This window comes from Puma concolor, chromosome E1, assembly GCF_028749965.1.
Source record: "Puma concolor isolate L17-30 chromosome E1, mPumCon1.1.hap2, whole genome shotgun sequence".
In the NCBI taxonomy this organism is placed as follows: Eukaryota; Metazoa; Chordata; class Mammalia; order Carnivora; family Felidae; genus Puma; species Puma concolor.
Genome location: NC_141680.1, coordinates 34,217,143 through 34,233,802, shown reverse-complemented (window position 1 = coordinate 34,233,802; position 16,660 = coordinate 34,217,143). Strand labels below are relative to the sequence as shown.

Below are 16,660 nucleotides of genomic sequence, written 5' to 3'. Positions count from 1 at the left end.
ATTATCATTTTATATATAATGATATTAACATATCTGAGAAGCATATTTGACATAGCCTATGCATGTTATGATGCATATCCATGTTTTATCTCCATATATAACTCACTATGATGTTCAGCAGGGATTATTTATTTTCATGTTTTTTTTTCTAATTATTGGAAATGTATTTTTAGCTTTTAAGACCTAGTCACCAGTCTGACATTTTATATTCCAGATTGGTTCCATTGATTACTAGTCAGATTTAAGGATGTTGCTTGTGGATGGAATAGGGTTAATTGGAATGGTTCCAAAAATAGCAAATCTACTGATTTATAAGTGATATGAGACTCCTTAGGAATTTATTGTGTTCCTGCAGGACTCTGGCGTTATACTAGAAGCTAGGAACAAGTAAGATATAAAACACTGGAATCCCACCTCTAGTGAAGGAAACAGGTTATTAAAATTCTAATAATTACATTGATTCACAGCAGTGAGTGCGTGATAAGGGATAATCTATACTGATCTGAGGAAAAGAGGGAAAATACAAGGAAGGCTGTCAAAAAGAGGAGGTTTCTTTTTTTTTTAATTTAAATTTTCCTTAACATACAGTGCAATATTGGTTTCAGGAGTAGAATTTAGTGACTTATCACATACATCACCCAGTGCTTATCACAAGCGCCCTCCTCAATGCGCATCACCCATCTAGCCCATCTCCCACTCACCTTGCTCCATCAACCCTCAGTTTATTCTCTATTGTTAAGTGTCTCTTGTGTTTTGTTTCCCTCTCTTCTCTCCCCCCCACATGTTCATCTGTTTTGCTTCTTAAATTCCACACATGAGTGAAATCATACAGTATTTGTCTCTCTGAGTGACTTCTTTTGCTGGCAGAATACATTCTAGCTACATGCACACCATTGCAAATGGCAAGATGCCATTCTTTTTTGATGGCTGAGTAATATTCCATTATATGTATATGTCACAATTTCTTTATCCATTCATTAGTCAAACTACCCTATAATCCAGAAAGAGGGGAGAGGATTTCTGAGCTGAAATTAAAGGTTGAAAAATAATTTAAGCTAACTGTATATCAATCCCATCTTCCCAATTACATGCTTCCTTTTTTAATTTTTTTATTTTTTAAAATTTTTTTTTAACGTTTGTTTATTTTTGAGACAGAGAGAGAGAGAGCGTGAACAGGGGAGGGTCAGAGAAAGAGGGAGACACAGATTCTGAAACAGGCTCCAGGCGCGGAGCTGTCAGCACAGAGCCGGACATGGGGCTTGAACTCACGGACCGCGAGATCATGACCTGAGCCGAAGTTGGACGCTTAACTGACTGAGCCACCCAGGCGCCCCTCTTTTTTTAATGTTCTCTCTTAAAGTTGGTTTATTCTTCCAAATTGTAATACTAATATAAATAATGCTTGTTCACAAAGGAGATAATGCAATACCAAGGTGTACAAAGTCGAAACAACATTTCTTTCCCTTCACTAAATCCCGTTCTACTTCCTTCCCAAACTCCATTCATTATTAAAACCCTTGCCAGACTCCTCCCACAACTTTTCAGTGCTTTTGAATTGCATATTAACTAGAAGCCTGGAATACATGTAGCTTCTGAAACTCTGTGTGTGTGTGTGTGTGTGTGTGTGTGTGTGTGTGTTTAAGAAGTTTGGTTTCCATTTATTTGTTTTTATTAAAAAAATCATGTATATACATCACTTAGCTGCTTATTTTATATCACATGTAAAATTGCATTTTAATATTACATGTGAAATATACATTTCGTATAGACAAAGGATTATGTAGCACGTATACATAAGGTATTAAAATGAATAATGTTGTAACAACTGTTAGAAGTTTTAGAGACCATAGGCACCCTTCTTTAATTACATTCCTTATCTCTTATCCCCACTCAAAGCCACAGTGCTCCCAAAAGAGAACCACTGTCTTGAATTTTGAATTACTTATTTTTATTAACTCAAGAATATACCATATACACATCATGTCAATAGATATTGGTTAACTCCTCTTTTTTTTTAATTTTTGTAAATGTGTATGCACTAGCATATGCATTATTTACATAAACAGTGTATCACACATTCTTTTTATCTGATTGTAGTATTTTTTTCTTTATCTACTCTACACTTCCTTCTTTTCCTCTCCTCTACCCACTTCTGCCTCCCCTTACCTGACCCCACAGACAGCCTACTTTAAAAATCTGGTGTTGTGGAGAAATGGGAACCAACCTTGCACTGTTGGTGGGAATGCAAACTGGTGCAGCCGCTCTGGAAAACAGTGTGGAGGTTCCTCAAAAAATTAAAAATAGACCTACCCCATGACCCAGCAGTAGCACTGCTAGGAATTTACCCAAAGGATACAGGAGTACTGATGCATAGGGGCACTTGTACCTCAATGTTTATAGCAGCACTCTCAACAATAGCCAAATTATGGAAAGAGCCTAAATGTCCATCCACTGACGAATGGATAAAGAAATTGTGGTTTATATACACAATGGAATACTACATGGCAATGAGAAAGAATGAAATATGGCCTTTTGTAGCAACATGGATGTTATGCTAAGTGAAATAAGTCATACAGAGAAGGACAGATTCCATATGTTTTCACTCCTATGTGGATCCTGAGAAACTTAACAGAAGACCATGGGGGAGGGGAAAAATGGTTAGAGAGGGAGGGAGCCAAAACATAAGAGACTCCTAAAAACTGAGAACAAACTGAGGGTTTATGGGGGGTGGGAGGGAGGGGCGGGTGGGTGATGGGTATTGAGGAGGGCACCTGTGGGGATGAGCACTAGGTGTTGTATGGAAACCAATTTGACAATAAATTTCATAATAAAAAAAAAAGTAAAAGTAGAGTTTTCACCACTAAATCACACACACACACACAAATCTGGTGTTCAGTCTTGCTTTTTTCTATACTTTGCTCCCAATTTATTTCATCATATACAAATACTGTCAACAGTTGTACATTTTGGGGTACCTGGGTAGCTCAGTTAAGCATCCAACTTCAGCTCAGGTCATGATCTCATGGTTCATGTGTTCAAGCCCCACACTGGGCTCTGTGCTGACAGCTAAGAGCCTGGACCCTGCTTCATATTCTGTGTCTCCCTCTCTCTCTCTCTCTCTGCCCCTCCCCCACTTGTACACTCTCTCTCTCTCTCTCTCTCTCTCAAGAAGAAATAGACATTAAAATTTTTTTAAATAGTTGTACATTTTACAAATATTCCTACTCATATATAATGGCGAAAATATAATATACATAATGGCCTGTGTAAATGTGTATATTTATTTTAAAATTTATTTTAAGTGGAATATTATAGTTATTTGTGTTTTATATTGCTTACTCAATAATAACTAAAAGAAATTGATCCATGTCAAATGATATAACTTTATTTTGTTTTCTTTTTCATGTCTATATGATATTCAGTATTGTGGCTGTACATAGTTTATTCAGCCACTTTCATTTTGACAGTCATTTGTTCATGGTCATTATTTCCACTATGGACATTGCTTTAAGAAACACACATACACGTAAAACCTTTGTCTAGGGCCTTTATCACTTTAGGATAGATTTCTAGGAGTGAGACTATTAGAGTTAAAGATATTTTTTATTTTAATAAGTGTTGTTTCATACTTTTGTAAAAATGATTTAACATTTGTATTTCCAAAAGAAATTCATGAAAGAATACTTTTCTCCATATCCTTACCAGCAATAGATCTTATTTCACTTTAAAAAAAAATTGTTATTCTGGTGGGTAAAAGTGATATCTCATTGGTAGTTTAATTTGTAGAACCCTGATCAATACTGCATTTGACTATCTTATTTGCATACCGACCATCAGGTTTTCTTCTCTGTCAATTGTCTATTTTTATTCTTTGCTCATTTTTCTTTTGGATATTTTAGCTATTTCTTGACAATGTGTAGGCATTTTGTGGTGGTGTAAATAGTATCTCTTCACCTGTTACTTGTTTTGCATTTTTTTCATTAATTTTACTTTTCTACTAATATATTGTTATAAAAACTGAGCAAGAACAGAAAATGAGTACCAAAAGTATATAAGGAACTGTCAAAGGCATGGCTTCATCAGCAACCTTAGCTAGCTATCTCAAACACAAGGAAATAAAACAATTTCAAAAAGCAGAATCTTTTGTGGTTTTCGTTTTTTTAATATAATTTACTGTCAGATTGGTTTCCATACAACACCCTTTGCTCATCCCAACAAGTGCCCTCCTCTCTGCTCATGACCCAGTTTCCCCTCTCCCCCACCCCCCATCAACTCTGTTCTCAGTATTTAAGAGTTTCTTATGATTTTCCTCCTTCCTCTAACTCCCCCCACCCATGGTCTTCTGTTAAGTTTCTCAAGATCCACATATGAGTGAAAACATATGGTATCTTTCTATGCCTGACTTATTTCACTTAGCATAATATCCTCCAGTTCCATCCACGTTGCTGCAAATGGCAAGATTTCATTCTTTCTCATTGCCAAGTAGTATTCCATTGTATATATAAACTACATCTTTATCCATTCATCAGTTGATGGACACTTAGGCTCTTTCCATAATTTGTGGTTTTCTAATTTCTTGACAAGGGAGATGGTCCTTTGTGACTGAGAAGACTTAAAGACTAAACTTTCTGGCCGTGAAGATTTGGCCATTTGCCACCATTACAGTTTTAAAGAGCACTGTCTGCTCTTCAAACAGGAAATCACCCTCTGTAAGCAGGAAGTGTGCCCTTGAACAACATAATCCATAATCCTCACGGCTGGAATTAGAACACATAGAGTTTCATATACTGCTAAAACCGTGATCATCATATTATTTGACCACTTGGAGATTTTAGAGATTTTAGTTCTTGGCGAGTCAAACTTCAGGACTGATTAACACCTATGAGTAGCATCAAAATGAATTCCTTAAAGTAGGTAAACATAATATCTACTACTTGCAACTATTCTGTTTTTTAGCCAGAGACTGTCTTTGGCCACTTGGGGGAACTTAGTAGCCTCTAGCAAAACGGAATGTGATTAACATCAGAACACTAAGTGCGCAATATGTAATTACACTCCATTAGAATCTATCAAAACAAGATTATAATTACACTTTGTACATGACATCTTCCTTGTAAGGTTGGCAATTTAGAGCTCTGCTTAAAAATAGAGTGCTCTGCAATCTGCAGACCCCCCAGTCCATTTAATAATGACCCATCAATAGTCAACTTAGTTTTTAACAGAACAAAGGTATTGAAATGGACTTTTAATACTAACAACAAGAAACTAACTAAAATGTGTTATGTACAGACAGGGGAAAAATCACTAAAGCAAACAGCAACAACAAGGCAGGAGAGTAAGGCTGATTTAACGTGGCAAAACTTATTTAGCAGGTTTTTTAGAAACTGAACCCCAGCTTTGGACCAAGTGTTTGATTTATGCTAACCTTGTGACCCTTGACTTCCCAAAAGGTTTCAGTCTTTTCAATATCACTTCTTTAGCCATAACTTTATTAGAAAATCAACAACCCAGGGAGGGAATGTTAAAAATAAAACTGAGTACTTTTTAGAGCAATATGGTGAATATCAGATTGAAGCCACACAACAAGCCTGCAAAGGAATTTTTTTTTTTTTGCCCTATTTTGCAGAAGGAATGATGCAGTCCTGTGAGGTTGTGTAACTTGCCCAAAGTCCCTTAGTTAGCAACGTTATACCTGAGATTCAAGTCCAGGGCTTCATGACTCTGGAAGATATGATCTATTATATAACCACACTCTTACTGGGCACACAAAAACCAAGTCTCTGGTTAAGTTTTACTTTCAAAATCAAAAAATAAATAAAAGGGAGTCAAGATTTGTATTAATTTGGAGAAAAGGCAAGAGAAACAACAACAAAACAAACAAACAAACAAAATAACCCGGGGCAACAGAAAGAAGATTTGGACAGAGCATTGGAATTGGATGTGTGGAGGAAACGAAGGGTACTTGTATGTGGTGATGGTATTTCATTGAAGTCAAATAGTAGAAGGTGATATTACTCCATATCCATCATAAAGAATTAGGATTTTATTTTTCCAAAATGTAATAGCCCATAAAAGGTTTAATTTAAAGTAAGTTCAATCTAATTAGAAAATTCTTAGGTCCTAGCATAAAGCCCAAAGTCTGCTTATACCATGCTCTGAAAAAGTAATTGCTTGTCTCATGATCTCATAAAGGTATCACAGATAAGATACAATGATTGATTGTTAAGCTAGGGGATGGGTAGCCAATCCAGTGGAGAAGCCACAGCAAATGGAGTGCATAGCGTGTTTCAACTGAACACACAGAGAGAAGATGGGTAGAATGATCAGTCCCTTATATTAACTGGAAGTCTGCAGTGTACGTAACCCTCCAAACTCTACAGTCAAAGGGGAAACATGAGAAAAAGAGTTAGTAGAAATCCCACATGTCAGCCTCTCCATTTCAGAGGAATAGCTAATCAAATATTTCCCTACAAGTTTAGAAGCAAAAACATTATCACTGGTGATTACCAGCCTGGAAATGGAAAGGAAAAATTTTCAAAGATAGCTGCTTTAACGCTGTCTCCTGTTATATGAGGAAACAGAAGCTGAGAGAAGTGCTATGACTCAATCTGAATTATAACTCATAACTGGGAGAACCTGGATCCAGGTGCCAGTCCTTCTGTATTCGATATACAGTAAAACCTTGGTTTTGTGAGCATAATTCATTCCAGAAACATGCTTGTAATAGAAAGCACTTGTATATCATAGCAAATTTCAAGAACCATTGACTCAGTTGTGATCATTTGACATTCAGTGTCATGAACGACTTGTACTACAAGACATTGCTCATTTATCAAGTTAAAATTTATTAGTGGGATGCCTGGGTGGCTCAGTAAGTTAAGTGTCTCACTCTTGGTTTTGGCTCAGGTCATGATCTCGTGGTTGGTGAGTTCGAGCCCCGCGTCAGGCTCTGTGCTGACAGCTCAGAGCCTGGAGCCTGCTTCTGATTCTGTATCTCCCTCCTCTCTGTCCCTTCCCAGCTTGTGCTCTATCTTTCTGTCTCACTCTCAAAAATAAATAAACAATACATTTTTTTTAATTGATTGTAGTTTTACTTCCTCACATCTATTGGACCCCTGAATTTAATCTTTCTGCAAAGTCTGTAATATCTGTTGGGCAGGAATACTTCATCTCCCATTAAGGGAATGCAACTTTCTCTTACTCCTGTTTCCTAAGATTTGATTCTCTCATTTTGTTCTTGATACTCTACTTTTCTCTAGCTATCACTTATTTTTCTCTTCAAATGAGTCAATAAACCCTCTGCAAAGGAAGTTGATAACATATGCCAGAAACCTTTTCATCTTTTTACAGTTCATATTCTTTTTGGCTTACCACTCTCACTTGAAGAAATATTTGTCTAAAGAAACCAAATGGCAAATGAAGACTTCTGCTCAAAATATTGTCATCACAGAATGACGTGTGATGATGAAAAAATTACAAAGACCTCCATATTTAGTGATATTGAAATAATTAAGTAAATTAAACTGTTCATATACTAGGGTGTTATGCTCCCATTAAATACTTTTATGAAAACTTTTAATAATATTAAAACACATATGAGATTATAAGTGGCCAATCTCATGGAAAATAAATATTTCTTTTGTTTGAAAAGAGTATTTGCAGGAAAAAAAAACTGAAGAAATGTACCAACTTTTAAATATATTTTTAGTTTAGAATAATTTTAAACTTACAGAAAACTCGCCAAGATAGTATAGAGTGTCTGTGTACTCTTCACGTAGCCTTCCCCTGACGTTGACATTATATAGTCCATGGTACATTTTCAAAGTGAAGAATTCAACAGTTTTACAATATTATTAACTCAACTACACACTTGATTCGCCTTTCACCAGTGTTCTCACTAAGATCATTTTTCTGTTCCAGGATCTAACTGAGGATACCACATTGCATTTGGTTACCATGTTTCCGGAGTCTTCTCCAGTCTGTGAGTGTTTCTCTGTCTTTTCTGTTTTATTTTTTCAAGTCCTTGAAAAATCTGAAGAACTCTTGTCAGATCTTGTTAGAATGTTTCCCAATTTTGGTGTCTCTGATGTTTTCTCATGATTAGTCTGGGCTTATAGATTTTTCGAAAGTGTACCCCAGAGGGGAAGTGCCCTTGCCATCATGTCATACCGGGCAGGACATGATAACAACATGGCTTATCACTGATGGTGTTAACCTGGATCACCTGGCTGAGATAGTGTTTACCAAGTGTCTTTACTGTAAAGTAACCATTTTTCTTTTTCCATACCCTGTTCATTTAAAGTCAACAGGCAAGTTGAGGGGCATGAAGGCACACTACCTAAAGAGGAGTATGTTTACAAATATTATCAGGAATACTTCTGTGAAGAACATCCTTCCTGCGGTTATTAATGTATCCATTGTTTATATTGCTTTGGACTTATATATATTTATTTATTCTTTGGGTTGTAATCCAGTACTGAGTTTTTCAAAGCCCACTAAGGGCATTAACATTGAATTACGCCATTCTAATTGACTTCTCTTTTGCTACCTTTAGAATATGTCCATTTCTTTTTAATGAGCAGATGCCAATTTTGTGACCAGAACAGGAAACAAAAACATTAATATCTATGTTAACCCCACAAGGGCAGACCAGTAATCAGATTACTCACATAGTCCAGTGCAATATTTGTTTTCGTCAAGGTTGTGTGAGATTGGGCTGCCATGTGCTGATTTGGGGCGAGTCTCACTCACCTTCATTGCCCGTATGATGAGTTGAGGGCCACCGATGAGACGGCTCATAGCTGACTCTTGGGCTTAGGCTACATGTGTGGACTTATGTGTTAGTTCTCACCAGTGTGTGTTCTGACAACAGCACACAAGAGCAACAGGAGTGGGACAGCAGGAGTGGTGGCACATGTCTTTAACCCATGTGCCCTCTAGTGCTGTAAGCTGGGCTCTCGCGCCACACCCATTGCTAGCTCCGCCCCCAGGGTGTAGCTGTCCCCTGGAGTGGCTGTTGGGCATCTCCTCAAGGATTTTAAAACCATTGCTATGTAACTAAAGGGGCTCTTCTGCTCTTTTCTCTGATGTTTGTCATTAAGGATGTTATTCTCTCCTGAGTTGGGCCTCATCCATGATTAGAGGGAGAGACATCCCTTGCATGAATGGAACCACTCTAGAGGTATGGTCAAAATTGAAAGAGGCCATTCTAGAAATGCAGTGATTATGGCTTAAAGAATTCCAGGAAAGGGGAGCCTGGGTGGCTCAGTCAGTGGAGCGTCCAGCTTCGGCTCAGGTCATGATCTCACGATTTGTGAGTTGGAGCCCTGCGTCGTCGGCTCTGTGCTGACAGCTCAAAGCCTGGAGCCTGTTTCAGATTCTGTGTCTCCCAGTCTATCTGCTCCTCCCCTGCTCGTGCTCTCTCTCTCTCTCTCTCAAAAATAAGTAAACATTAAAAAAAAAATTCCAGGAAAGATGTGGTTTTACGTTTATTCAAGGAAATTCCAAATAATAAATTTAACATGACAGGAAAATGTTCGCATTTTCTTACCTACTCTGGGTAAAATTGTTGACATTTTCCTGCATACTCTGGATAAAATTGCATTTGTGGTCATCGTCAACAAAGCAGAGTAAAAACCTTGAAAGAATCACTGGACCTCAGTGGTCCCTGGTGATAGAGCAGAGGTTGCAGCATCATGAGTATGTCGCCAGTATTGAGTAAATGCGATTAGGAATTGCAGAGGCAGCAGGATCTATAATATTGCAACACACACAGATTCCAAAGGGCAGTGTCACTGCGGCCAATAGCAGTGTTACTTCTGTTTTATTTGTTTTATTTCTGTTTTATTTTTTTTTTATGTTAGGAGATGTAAAGTTAGCCAGGAATTGCAGACTTGACATACAGGGGGGAAAACAGAGAGAGAGATTGACAAAGAGGTGGTTCTTGGATTTGTGCAGGAAAAGGTGGTGTTTAAGTACTACAAAGATTCTTCACATATACTAACTGATAGGACATAGGAGAGTGAATATATGCTTCTTTACCAATTTTGCTAGCTCTTTATCGATGAATCACTATACCTCACATGGCCCATGAATTTAATAAGGCACCATTTACTCAAAGTGTTATGCAGTGAAAAGAACCCCTCCCCCCAAAATATTTACTGGGACCAGCACATTCAAGGGGTAGCCCTTTTTTTGTCCCTGTTCCCACTACTATGTGCAAATTCCCAAACAGCATGTGTTGGGGGCAACCCTTTCATACATTTAGTATATCATGGTTTTGTCCTTGGCTCAGTGGTCAGATCTCCGAAATATTGGTCAGAAAAAGAGAAGGAAAAAGTTGTTTCCTATATTTGGGTCTTCCAAATTGTTCCCCAACAGAGCTGAGAGAGAAAGATCACTTCATTTTCCCTTAAAAAATCCCCTAGGGTTTGGGGCACCTGGGTGGCTCAGTGGGTTGAACGTCCGACTTCGGCTCAGGTCATGATCTCACAGCTCGTGAGCTGGAGCCCCGAGTCGGGCTCTGTGCACGGCTCAGAGCCTGGAGCCTGCTTCGGATTCTGTGTCTCCCTGTCTCTCTGCCCCTAACCCACTTGCATTCTGTCTCTGTCTCTCTAAAAATAAATAAACATTAAAAAAATTTTTTTGAAAAAAATCCCGTAGGGTTTGACAACTGTGTTTCACTGAAGAAGAAGAGAACCCACTACTTTCACCAGGGAAACCTCTACTGAGCTGTGTTGCTGGGGCATTTTGAAAATGTGACCTCATGTGGAGTTTTAACCAGCTTTTGTCCTTGGACCAAATCCTGTTGCAATTTATAATGCTCCTTCTCCATGTAAAATCCTGAGGTCCTAAACATGTGACAGGTTCATACTACATAATTACAATTGGATTAAGACTGTGATAAAGTAAAATAAACATATATGTAGGAGTTATAGAGGTAAAAAATATATATATATACATACACAATTAAAATTATACTTATAAATTATACTTATAAAATTATATTTATATATATATACAATTAAAATTATATATATGTGTGTGTGTATATATATATATATATATATACAATTTTGTGAGTTCGAGCCCTGCGCCAGGCTGTGCTATCAGCCTGGAGCTTTATATATATATATATATATATATATATATATATATATATATAAAAGATACCTTTATATATAAATTTAACCTCATGAGGGGTGCCTGGGTGGCTCAGTCAGTTAAGTGTCTGACTTCAGCTCGGGTCATGATCTCACGGTTCATGGGTTCAAGCCCCACATCAGGCTCTGTGCTGACAGTTTAGAGCCTGGAGCCTGCTTCTGATTCTGTGTCTCCCTCTCTCTCTACCCCTCCCCCACACAGACTCTCTCTCTCTCTCTCTCTCTCTCTTTCCCTCTCCCTCAAAAGTAAATAAACATAAAAACAAAAATTAAAAAAAAAAAATTAACCTTACTAGTAACCAAAGCAATATAATCGAAAAGGTTGCATTTTGCCTATTTCTTTGGCAAAGTTTGGGGGTTTTTTTAGTGTTCAGCACTGGCAAGTATGTGAAAAAATGGCCTGTGATTCACTGTAGGGAGGAGTGTAAATAACTATAAGTTTTTGGAAGGGTAATTTGGATATAGCTATCAAAAGTTTTAAAATGTACATATATTTTAGTCCAGCAATTCTACTTCTAAGTAGGTTTACTCAGTGTTTTACCAAAAAAAAGTTTATTGCAAGGCAACAATAATTAAATCAAAAGGAGAACTAATCTAAATGTCAGAGTAAAAATTTATAAATTATACGTTCATATATGAACTTTTCTGCAGACATTAAAAATAATATAAAAGTATCTGAAATAGAGGGAATATAATAATACATCATAAATAAAAATAGTATGTGGCACCAGTAAGGTACAACATTATTAAATATATATGACATGTATATGTGTATATATGTTTATGTGCAAAAAGATTACTTAGAAAATATTAACACTGGTCTTCTCTGAATGATGACAACTGGAGTTATTTTCTATGACTTTGGTGGTAATTTTTAAGTTTTCATTGTCCAAATTTTCTACGGTGAAAATACGTTTATAATCTAAGCAAACTACATATTATAACTTTCAAACTGCTACCTTCTCATTCATACATATGGACACATACATTGTCTTCTGACTGCCCTGGTTTATATTTATATACTCTACTAATATATCACTTTTATTAAGACGATCACATTAATGTTTAGGAAGATTCTGAAGTCAGAGCAATTAAGTGATAATAAACTGCTTTCACAAAACACATTTTTAAAATTAGTAGGATGCATAAATTTCAAGCCCACAGCTTAATGAACCTTTACATAATTAAATGACTTAGGCAGAGACATAGAGCAATGCCATCACCTAGATCAAGACCTAGAACATACTTGTTATCTCAGAAAGTTGCTTCTTAGGACTTTCTGGTTGAGAGCCACCCGGCACTTTAGTTCATGGTAGTTGCAGAAGTCGTGGTCAAACCTACCATGTGTTTAGCTCTTGCCATGGGCTTGACTCTGTGCTAGATCCTCTAAATACAATATCTCAGGGAGCCTAGGTGGCTCAGTCACTTAAGCGTCCGACTTCCGCTCAGGTTGTGACCTCACGGTTTGTGGGTTCGAGCCCCGTGTCAGGCTCTGTGCTGACAGCTCAGAGCCTGGAGCCTGCTTTGGATTCTGTGTCTCCATCTCTGCCCCTCACCTGCTCACGCTCTGTCTCTCTCTCAAAAATAAATAAACATTATGGGGCATGTGGGTGACTCAGTTGGTTAAGTGTCTGACTTCGACTCAGGCCACGATCTCACAATTTTGTGAGTTTGAGCCCCGCATCAGGCTCTGCTGCCAGCCTGGAGCCTATTTCAGATTCTGTGTATCCCTCTCTCTCTGCCCCTTCTGCTCATGATCTATGTCTCAAAAATAAATAAGCATTAAAATTTTTTTTTAAAAAATTAAATAAATAAATAAATAAATAAACATCTCATTTAATCCTAATTCTATATACAATGAAGAAAAGAAGGGTTTTCAATATTAATCAACTAGCCACACAAATTGTTATCAGCAAATAGAAGACAAGCAGGTATTTGGTTGTCTTGAGTTTGGTTTCAAACTTGAGTATTTTTTCCAAATTTTGCAGGTTTTCAATAAGTTGAACAATGGAGTTTGGTAATAACCACCCTAAAAATGACTTGACAGAAAACAAGTTGAGACATCAAATAACAGAAAGCTGACAGAGAGAAACACTGCAGACCCTTAAATGCCTAGGGGCAGATAATCCTTAAGTGCCCAGCACACTCAGGAACTGGTTTGGAGAGGTTTTAGGATTAAAGTGACTATAGTACATTATATTGTTCCCAGAGAGCCCAATCCTCAAAAAGAAGATTATACCTCCTTCAAGGATTTCAGGACAACTTTCTAGCTTTGAGAAGTTTTTATTTAAAAAATAATAATAATAAATAAAGAATTTTTTATTTAAAAAAATAAACACTGTGTAGTAACCAATTGTAAAACAAAATAATTCACCCAAAATCTCACAGAACACCAAATAGTGATTACATTAAAAGAGATATTACGAATCTGAAACTAAATTAAAATTCATTTTGGTGACTATGTACAAGTTCTCAATTCATTACTCTTCCTACAGTTTCATTCCTCCGCAGAGCTGGATGGAAATTTGCATTTCCCCAGGCTCTGCTTCTTTAAGTGACTGACCAGGAGAGGGGCTGCTCCAGGACTTACAACATTAATGGACCACACACCAATTAGCAGGGGAAGGAATCAGTCCTTCCAATGCATGTAAATTAAGTATACAATCAGCAGGCTTTCTCTTTAGCTAAAGCCCTTCCATGGGAAAGAACACTCAAGAGACCCTCTCTTTTCCCTTTGCAGCAGCAGAAAAAAAGGGAAAAAAAAGGCAATCACCCTCAATTCCACTTCAGAGATAAATTAAAATGGCTATTTGTATCAGGTGGGAAAAGTAAGGGTGATTTCCCACATCAGGGAACCACCATTAAGGATCCAGAGCTCTATCCTCTGGCTATATTACTCATATTTATTTCCTGTGGGTTTAGAGAAGCAAGAATTAGAAATGAATGGCATTCCTGACTGCTCACAAGGGATTCGCCTCAAGCCAAATTCCTGCTTTAACTTTGCACAGTTCTTAAGTCTCCAGATGCTGTATGTGTGACTCTGCCATTAGAAATCTTCAAACTTGTGGCAAACCCAGAAACAATGAGACAGGGAAGTCACACAGTTTGGGAGAAAGAAAACAACAAGGTCAAACAGATACCTGAAGCCCAAGGGACAGGATATTTTCAGAGGCAGGGGCATTAGAAAAAGAGGATGGGCCATAAAGATAATTTTGATTTCTTTGAACCATTGAGCTCTCAGATGTAGGATAAAGGACCCAGCCCAGAATCAGGCAGACAGTTAATCAACCTCTGAACAGGATATTGCCATTCTGAATGCCCTATTTCCAAAAATTAAAAACTCATCTGTATTTCAGCTGAGTCTTACTCATAGAAGAAGCATTCCAAAGCTTTGACATCTGTTAGCATCAAGGGATCAGACATGCAAATTAGCACTGGCCCTTGGCTGAAATGACACTCATAGCAAGTGCAATGTTAAGGGGACCTGCAAAATATCAACAGTGACTTTAAATACACCTAATTTTTCTTAAAATCTGTTATGGAGAGCTTCATATAGAAATCTTGCATGCAATTTCTGTACTCTGGGGAAGTCTCAGATTTTAAAGAACTTCACCCAAACTCTCCATTCTCCCTTCTACATCCACTCTCCCTCCCAATCCTAAGCATTATTAATCCACCTTCTCTTGAATGTACCTCCTTCTCCACTCTATATCACTGGATGTTCTTGATTTAGCAAATCTTGGGGGAATTTTTTTTTTTAGCATTTTGAATCAGAGAAGATGCTTTACACTCTTTCCCAAAGTATTCTACAATTTCTATAACTTATTCCCTTAGCGTAGGGAGATCTCAATCCTGACTGCCCATGAAAAATACCTGGAAAACTTGGAAAAACAAACAAACAAACAAACAAACAAACATATTTTGGACATACCCAAGACCAATTAAATCTCCAAGGGTAAGGCCTAGACATTTATATTTTTTAAACTCCTTAAGTGGCACTGATGTTCATGTACTAAAAGTTAAATGCTTACATCAAAGGAAAAGCAACAAAGGACAGCTGCCAATTTCAAAGTTCCAACAAACGGTTCTCTGCTATCCTGTGTTATCATCCCAGATGAAACCCTGGACATTTTGAACAGAGTTTCATAAGGCAAGGTAAGCAGGATATAAGCAAGGGATTCTGTGCCAGGGCCCTAATCCCTGAATCACTCTGTAAGATTACAAACCATACTTTTATCTCCTTGCAGATCCCCGCCCCAGAAAGCAATTTGGAGGAAGAAGCTTCAAAACAGAAATAATCAAAATGCTGCAGTAGGAAATCTGATAGGAAACATACAGCACGAGAAGAAAAATATCAGGCAGCATTTCATTAAGTCCCCAAAGCCCTGAAAAACACTGATTTGAGGGCCAGAAAAATCTCATCAATTATAATACTTAGTATTTCTTCTAACCTGAAAAAAAACCCATTATAGTCAATATGATGCTTGGACACAGAGTGTCGAGTCTTGTAAGGATGGATTTCTCTGCAAAGACCCCAAAGCACTTGTTAGGAGGGATTTGCCTTGTCAGCCTTTTCATTTTCCTTCTCAAGCCTTATATGCAATGACCTACTAATGATGAAACACTAATGTTACATGTTGGATGGATTAACTGGGGCACGATTTAGCTCCTCACATCACAGACAAAGACAGGAACATTTGTTTGCATTTTTGAAACTAAGACCTAGATGGGTCAATGACTTTCCCAAAGCTTCATGTTGACAAAGAAGAGAGTAAGGGCAGATTAGTGATCACCATCTTCAACTGGACTAGCACTATTTTCTGTGCAATCTTGTTTTCTATTTCTTGATACCTTGTTGGCCCACTCTGCATGATGAACGTATCAAAACTTCTGCCCTCTCTTCAAACATAATGCCCAAATTGTGCCTCTTGTAGCTTCTTTCCTTATAATTTTGGCTTGGCTTGCAGATAGCCCATTGTGGCCACTCAGACACATCCTTTATACCTTCAGCCTCACAAGTGATGGAAAATTCCTCTCTCTCTCTCTCTCCATATCTTTCTGCCTTTTTTTCTCTTCATATTTTTATTCAGCACTAAAGGGATCTAGTTGCTTCAGGGTTTTTGGGGTTTTTGTTTTGTTTTGTTTTGTTTCTTGTTTTTTTTTTTGTTTGTTTTGTTTTGTTTTGACACCAGACCTCATAAAAAAAAAATCTCTCAGACTTTGGTTTCTTGAGTAGCTTCTCTGGAGGCAATAATTCTCTGTAAAAGATGTTTTGGGCAAGAATGAAACCTTATCTAGGGGCGCCTGGGTGGCTCAGTCGGTTGGGTGTCTGACTTCAGCTCAGGTCATGATCTCACAGTTCATAGGTTCGAGCCCCGCATCAGGCTCTGTGCTGACAGCTCAGAGCCTGGAGTCTGTTTAAGATTCTGTGTCTCCCTCTCTATCTGCCCCTCCCCCGCTCACACCCTGTCTCTCTCTTTCTAAATAAATAAATAAAT

At 37.6% G+C, this 16,660-nt stretch overlaps 1 long non-coding RNA gene across 4 annotated transcripts in view; it reads left to right on the top strand.

Moving 5' to 3' along the window:
* LOC147574257 (uncharacterized) overlaps nt 1-16,660 on the top strand; it is a 177,914-nt gene that overhangs the window by 13,539 nt on the left and 147,715 nt on the right. For all 4 annotated transcript variants that reach the window (XR_015243720.1, XR_015243722.1, XR_015243723.1 and 1 more), the window contains exon 4: nt 7,921-7,981. This is a non-coding gene — a long non-coding RNA (uncharacterized LOC147574257). The remainder of the gene's footprint in view (nt 1-7,920; nt 7,982-16,660) is intronic.